At 48.3% G+C, this 8,139-nt stretch overlaps 1 pseudogene; it reads left to right on the forward strand.

The window, feature by feature from the left end:
• Positions 1–4,413: 4,413 nt before the first annotated feature.
• On the forward strand, positions 4,414–7,558 carry LOC136490874 (uncharacterized; annotated as a pseudogene).
• Positions 7,559–8,139: the final 581 nt, after the last annotated feature.

The following is an 8,139-nucleotide window of genomic DNA, read 5'->3' on the forward strand; positions in this document are numbered from 1 at the left end:
TTCATGCGAAGACATTGCGATTGGCGCATAGAAAGTCGACAAGCTCGCATTCCTATTTGGCCAGGAGTTGGGTCCCGATCCGCACCATCTTGGTTGGGTCGGTGGGGTCGATCCCCACTGCCTTGGTCTCCTCGAGTGGGTGGAAGGCAGTCGAGGAAGTTGGCTTGTTGCAGTCTGGGACTACTGGGGTCGACAACTCCCCGAGCCAAGGGAGCTCGGATGAGTTGATGACGGCAGTGGCGAGCTTGAAATGCTCATGGTTGCACATGTAGGCGTGCAAAATGGTGCTACCCATGGTGATGACGCCGTTCGGTCCTGGCATCTTCAGCTTGAGGTTGGTGTAGTTGGGGATCGCCATGAACTTGGCGTAGCATGGGCACCCCAAGATGGCGTGGTAGGACCCTAGGAAGTCCATCACTTCGAAGGTGAGGACATCCAAGCGAAAGTTGGCTCGGTCACCAAATGTGACGGGCAGGTCGATTTACCCGAGCGGGTACACCTACATCCCCGAGGTCATGCCATGGAAGGGAGAGCTCACTAGGCGGAGCTCCGACCAGGGGATGCACATGGCATCGAGGGTGTCGACATAGAGGATGTTGAGGCCGCTGCTTCTATCCATCAACACCTTGGTGAGGCGCTTCTTACGAACAATGGGGTCTACGATGAGCGGGTAGTGACCTAGTCTGGCGACATAGGAAGGATGGTCCCTTTGATCAAAAGTGATCGGAGATTCTGACTAGCGAAGGAAGGAGGGGATGTCCATTTCGGCGATGCATGCCTCTCTGTAGCGCACTTTGTGCTGGTGCTTGGAGTAGATGGCATTGGATCCCCCGAAGATCATGATGCATTCCTCGGGGTCGGGAAAGTCATCCCCATCCTTGCCCGCCGTGCCTCCTTTCTTGGCTGCTGCCTCCTTGCCCTTTCCTTCTTTTGACCTGTCCCCATCCTTGCCCGTCGTGCCTCCTTTCTTGGCTGCTGCCTCCTTGCCCTTTCCTTCTTTTGACCCACCAACCTATCGTAGGAAGCACTTGAGGAGCACGCATTCCTTGTAGAGTTGCTTAATGAGGTAGGCATGGTTGGTGCATGGGCTATCAATGAGCTTGTCGAAGTGATCAGGCTAGCCCTACTGGGGCTGCTTGCCCATGTGATCGACCGCGGTGACCAACATAGAGTTGGCCAGTCGATGCCAATCCTTCTTGTTCTTTTGGCCCCTCTGTGTGGAGGGCCCTCATCTTGATCCTCGCACTTGGCCTTGGCCTTGTCTTGGCCTCCGTTGAAGACTGCTTTGACCGCCTCCTCACCGGAGGTGTGGTTCATGGCAACGTCGAGCAGGTCGTGGGTGGTACAGGGCTTCAGACAGCCAAGCTTGTGGATCAAGGACTCACAGGTTGTCTCGGAGAGAAACGCGCTAATGACATCTGCATCGATGACATTTGGGAAGGAGTTGCATTGTTTGGAGAACCTATGGATGTAATCCTATAGGGACTCATTGGACTCCTACTGATAGCTCTTGAGGTCCCAGGAGTTCCCCAGGCAAACATATGTCCCCTAAAAATTTCTGACAAAGATCCTCTTGAGGTCCGCCCAGTTGCAGATGCTGTCATGCAGGAGGAATTTGAGCCATGCTCGAACATGTTCCCCACACAGATGGGGAGGTACTAAATGATGAAGTGGTCATCATCCACTCCTCTGGCTCGGTAGGCGAGCCAGAAGTCTTCGAGCCATATACCAGGATTCGTCTCCTCGGTATATTTGGTGATGTTGGTAGGCGGTCGAAAGCGCTGTGGGAATGGCGCTCTCTAGATGCGTCGGCCAAAGGCCCATGGTCCTAGCCCATCTAGGCTGGGACTATGGTCGTTGGGTCGGTGACCACACCTAGGGTGCATTTCACCGATCCCCTCGATGGTTCGGCTGGAGCCCGTGCTGTCTGCTCTCACTGCCACCTGATGAACGTCATCATCATGTCGAGTCTGACGCCGGTTGTTGAAGATGACGTGAGTGTCTTGGTTTAGCCTGAGGCATTTCCACATAGGTGACCAGTGTGGAGCGGGCGATGGGTCAGGCCATGGTGCAGCTACGGCCTCCTGTTCCATGCCTGGTGACTATAGAGGTGAGTGGATGGAGTGATTCATCTAGTGTGTCCCCACTCCCTTGGTGGGGAGAGAGGCTGTGAGTCGGTGTCACGATGCGAAGCTCTTCGCCTATTGAACGGCGGTGGTTTCCACCAGCGCCTAGAGGTTCCGGTGGACTGCCTGCTCCTGGGGCTCGATAGGCTCTGGTAGGCCGCGTAGAAGCATCACCACAGCAGCGATGTTCTAGCCAGCCCGAGCGAACTATGGGGGATCGTTCCTCCCATCCATGATGTTGCGCTGGACTTGGCGGGCGTGACCCCAGGTGCCGCTCGCTGGGTTACGCGCATAGGGCGCAGCGTGCTCCTACGCACATGCGAGGGCTTCTGCGCAAGGGTCCAGAGGGGTGTGGGTTTGTAGAGACTCCGCTACCACCGGTGGTTGTCCCAGGACGTCCGCCATAGCACACTCCTAGGACAGAGGGTGGCTAGGTGCCATGACATCGTCGATGCTGGAGCCGTCGCTCTCAACATCGTCATCCATGAGGTCATGAAAAGAGATGTGAGAGGGGGCAGCGCTAGCATGTTTTAGAGCCCCCGTGCATACGCGTTCGCGGGGGACGCAAAGCCATAGGAGAACCGGTCGCATGGCGGTCACGGCAGGGACAACGGGGTCCCTCTGGAGAGTCGGTGGAAAATATAAAAAAGTGAGTAAAGAACAGTATGTATGTTACTCACTGTGGGGTTTGAGCCTAGCGTAGGCTCAGAGCGAAGCACAGGCGTCTCGTCATTGAGGTCGTCGGGTGGCCTGGAGCCAACGGAGGGCGCTCATCCTCCAACGGGCGCTAGGATGAGTGCCTCCTTGTGGAGGCGAAGCACGCCGAGCTAGTCGGCGATGAAGTCTAGGCTTCTGAAGAGGAAGGTCTGGGATGGCTCAAAGACAGATGGAACCCAAATCCCAATAGGTGGGAGTGCGAGAAACTGCAGCGAGCCAAAGCGAGTCATATCGCTTGAGCCCCTCCAACTCCGGCCACCCTACCCTGGCCGCCGCCATCTCCGTCGCTACAGGCGCCTCCGAGGTCAGTCAGACTCCCGCTGCTCCCAAACCTGGTCCATGTGTTGGTGAGCCCTGGAACAGAAGCTGTGACGGGGGTGCCGGTTCTTGTTCCCGACAGGGCCGGTTCCTTCTCATGCGTTTCTCCTTGGACGGATTGCTCGCAAAAGATTTCTTCCTGCTTTGTTATTTCTTCCATTGCGCGACAGAGATTAGTTATGGATGCAGATTAGGCCCTACATTTTGGGATTTCAAGGTGCATTTGTTCGGGGGCGCGCACTTAGAACCTTGATGGTTGGGTTATGTATATGCGCGTTCGGGGGATGAAAGCGTTGTGGACCCTAAGATGATGAAATTGCGAGGGGCTGCAGTTGGTAAAATGGAGTAGCTGGAGCAGACGGATTGTGTTGTTCTAGATCGTGCTTTTGTGTATGTCCCGAGATGACTATCAACGAGAAGGGGAAACGATATGGTTCCATTGCTAGTCTATAAGCATTCTTTGCTTACCATCTTGCGCATCTGAATAAGGAGGCCCAACCAATTGGCAATCTATGGAGATTTTGATCCAACTTGTTTTGTGGCCTCATAGCATCCTTCCTTAGTATTAGTCAGTTAAATGTGCTATGTTAGCCACTTTATCTCTTTGATGAAGATTAGCTTGTTAATTTCTTGTGTTTCATACACTGCTTACAACAATTAAGGGCAGCTGAAGGACAGATACCAATTACAGGGCTTGGCATGCTCGTTAGGTTTTATCCCCTGATGAATGATTTGTTTTAGTTTTAACCTAGCTATTGCTCCATTGCAATTCTTGAATTTCTTTGAGATCATTATGACTGAATATGTTAACACACTAGAAAAGTAAGCTGTACACAGTAAGGTTGAGGAATGGAGAGAATGAAAGAGAAAATGTAGTAGCACCTGTTGATGAAGTGTGCTGTTACAGGCGCTTTATGTTAAGTTGATCAGTTAATTAACATGCCATGGAGCTTACACCTGTGCTGGTCTTCAGAGATGATTTTATATAAATCTGTTGTTAGTTGTCACTTGTGTCAAGTATTAATAGTTCATGGTAGGAGTGTTTCTTAAGGAGATGACTTTGAATAAATGAAAAAAATAATGTTTGCTGTCTGTAGTCCGCGGACCGTGAGGATTATCTGTAATGTGTAGTTATACAAGCACATCAAAATGATGCTGAATTATCATGCAAGGTGCCATATGTAGCTTTTTCTTGCTTTTGTTTACTGAACGACCATTTTTTATGCCTTCTCTGTCAACTACAGGACAAGCAATGAAGAAAAGACAAGTTACACAAACTACCTGCAGTGCAAAGCAGATGCAAAAGAAGAGGAAAAAGGTTATGTAACGTATAGCCACATGGTTCAATTTTGGGATTCCTCCTAATACTGTTTGTCTGGAGAGTTTCAACTTAATGTTAGAAGCCATTGGACAGTTTGGCCCTGGTTTATAGGGTCCCTCTCCGGATGAGCTTGATGGGCCATTATTACAGAGACAAGTTCTGGCTATTAATGATTCAGTTGAAGCACTGAAGAAATCTTGTGCATTGGAAGGATGTTCTCTTCTTGTTAATAGAGGGTTTGGTGATAATGAATCTTTTGTGCTAAACTTGGCAGTCCATTGTTCGCATGGTGTGTTTTTCCTTCGTTCCGTCCGTCTACCATCAGATGGAGACGATGAATCACATGTTGTCGAACTAGTTGACTCCTGTCTTGAAGAAGTTGGAGAGAACAGTGTGGTTCAAGTTGTCACAGATATTAATTCAAAAATGTTGTCAGCAAGAATGCTTATTGAAAAGAGGCCCAAAATATTTTGGACTTACTGTGCTGCAGATACCATTGGCTCAATGCTTGAAGACATTGGCAATATTCGTTTGATCAGGAAAACAATTGCTAAGGCAAGGTTTCTCACTGCTTTTATTTATGGCCAAACACATTTGTTGGCCATGACACGTCAGTTCACCAGCCAGTGGGATCTAGTTCATGTTGGGATCAGTTATTACACCACTTGTTTCTTAAACTGGAAGAGCATTTATGACAAGAGGATTGAGTTGAAGGGTATGTTTATTTCCAAAGAATGGGAGGACAGCAAATGGTCAAATGGAGCTTCGGGCAAGAAATTCTATAACCTAGTAGTTAGTAATGAGTTCTGGCATGGGGTGCTTTATACTATAAACAGTTTTGAGCCACTAGTGGATGTTCTGAGGAGGATGGGTGGCGGCGGACCCTCTATGGGGTACATATATGGTGAGCTTGCAAAGGCTAAAATAGAAATTGCCCTGCGTTTTGAGAACAAGGAAGAACATTATTTGCCAATATGGGATTGTATAGATTTCAGATTAAATTTTGCCCTTAAGACACCATTGCACCTAGCTGGTTTTTATCTGAATCCATTCTCCTACTATCCATCCAAAGATGAAATTGAAGATGCGGGAATCTTCTGAGGTGCAGTTGTTGACTGTATACATAAAATGCACCAAGATGAACCTACGCAAGAGAAAATTGTGCATCAATTGAATCTTTACAGAACTGGGTCACAGAGTTTCAAAACAGCTCATGTCATTCATACTAAAATGAATCTCGATCTAGGTAAGTTTCATTTGGGAGGAAGCTCTAGTTATTTCTCGGTTTGTTTGTCATTTGTTGCGGTGATGATTATTTGTAGTCCAATATTCAAGGTAACATTTTTCCTATGTTTAGTTTCTTGGTGGGAATTACATAGCGGTGCAGCAAAGGAGTTGAGCACAATGGCGATGAAGTTGTTGAGGTTAACTTGTGGCTCACTGGCATATGAGGAAAGTTGGATCGAGAAGGTAACATAGTGATACGTTAGTTTGAAGTATCTATCTGCCAATTCTTCAAGCTATCGTCATCCCATATGTGTAATTATGAACTTCATTTTCTTTGACCCCTATTCAGCTTCATATTAAGAAACCTTGTTGGGTTAAATGTAAGCAATTTGAGGATTCAATGTTTGTGACGGTAAACAGGAGGATACAAGGGAAAACTCAAATGAGAAATAGAGATCCTGTACTTGCATACATTTCTGATGAAGATGAACCTTTTGAATGGCTGGTGGGCAGGTTTTGCAACTATGCTGAACAAGATGAAAATCATGCTTTTCGTACGGCACGAGCAAACGTTAATGAGAAAGTAGGACTTTCAATGCAAGAAAAGAAACTATTGGACTATGATGAGTATACTTCAACTCATTGTTTTTGAGGCGTCGCCTAGGCGACAAAGCGTGCCTAGGGTGCTGGGCGTCGGGGTCGCCACGGCATGCGTGCGTATGGTGTCCGCCATATGAGATTAGGCGTCGAGTAGGCGTGGAAAGGCATTGGGCGAGCGCCTAGTGGCTTGTGGTGGATGCCGGAGCAGCAAGTTGAGAGGAAGACATAATTGGGCGGGGAATCGAGTGGATGCAATGAAAATTGGTGGGAATTGACAGTGTCGCATCCGCGCTAGAAGGAAAAGGGTGGGAATCGACCGCGTATATGTTGTTGCGTGGCAAACCTCCCGCTCGAGGGCTTTTACCACAGGTGTGGGCCGCTACAGCTTCACGGAGAGAGGAGACGAAAAGAGGCAGCAGCGGCGGCCCTGCTTCTTGGCGGCGGAGGCAGAGGCGGAGGCTTGCCGCTCCTTGCTCGAGTCCACCGGCCGTTCGCACCTCCTGTGAGTCCGCCCCTGCATCTCCTCCTGGCTGCTCATGTCCATCAGGGGTCCGTCCGCACCGTACCTACAGCTCCTGCCCATCTGCACCTGCTCGCCCATCTCCGTCAACCGTCTACCTGTTCGCCTCGTATGCTCCCTACCTCCTCTCTGGTCTCCTCTATAGCCCTACTTCCCTCCTCTTCCTCTGCTTCCCTCCTCTTCCTCTATTTCATTCTCTTCCTCTGCTTCCCTCCTCTTCCTCTGTTTCTTTCCCTCTTCCTCTGTTTCTTTCCCTGCAGCACTAGTCATTAAGTTATATTATGTTATTAGAGATTAATTTGTGGCTATTGAGTGATGAGAGATTTCAGATTTGCTATTTTGCTACTTTACATTGTGCACTAGTACTCTTGTAGCATTATTTATTATGGTATTACATGCTAAGACTTGGCAATATTAAGGTATGATTTGCTTCTGAATTTTAATATAATTATATATTAAGATGATCGAATGGCGTCGCCTAGGCGTTCGCCATAAACGCCTAAGCGTTGTGAAGGGGTATGGCGCCGCATGTCGCCGTAGCGCCTCAAAAACAATGCTTCAACTGAAGAAGTGGATGAGGATAGTGATTAAGAACCACCAAGCTGCTCCGGCAGCAAGAAGACATCATCCAGTGCCTCATGCTCAAAGCGAGTGAAGAGGCCACGGTCTGGGAAAGGATTTCTATGGGACAATGAGCGCGAGGGAAGCGATGGAGAAGTCAGCCACTGAGCTCTGTTGATGTTGTATGGGTTGTTGATTTCTTTTATGATCCCTGAACTGCTAGATGTTACTACTGACTTTGGATATTGTTAATCTGTTGCCCGCACTGAGCTGGGACTGATGTATGTTTTTTTCTGGCTGGAGCCTGAATGGTTTGCCTGTTCAATGCAATGCATAACATTTGGACAAGTTATTAACAGGAGCATTATTTATTCGTAGTGGCTTAGCACCCATACAACCCCGTTCAATGCAATGCATAACATTTGGACAAGTTATTAACTGATGTGTGTTAGCTCCCGTTGAAGGCTGGGGATACCAGTACATGACATGGTAACAAATTGACACAAAGTACTCCACCGTTTAAAGTATACTGGTTTAGTGGTTTTGAACGACGTGCCTTTCCAGCAAAACCCTTTTACAGTAAAAAAATTTGACTATGTTGCTTTGCTAACCTTGGAATTGTGACATGATTGTTGTCCTGTTCGGCTTACCTTATATCCGGCTTGTTCGACTTTTTTTTTCAGCCGGAGAAGTATTTTTCTCTCACAACATTTCAGCCAGAATAATGTTTTTCAGCCACTTTTAGTCAA

This window comes from Miscanthus floridulus, chromosome 1, assembly GCF_019320115.1.
Source record: "Miscanthus floridulus cultivar M001 chromosome 1, ASM1932011v1, whole genome shotgun sequence".
NCBI classification, from domain to species: Eukaryota; Viridiplantae; Streptophyta; class Magnoliopsida; order Poales; family Poaceae; genus Miscanthus; species Miscanthus floridulus.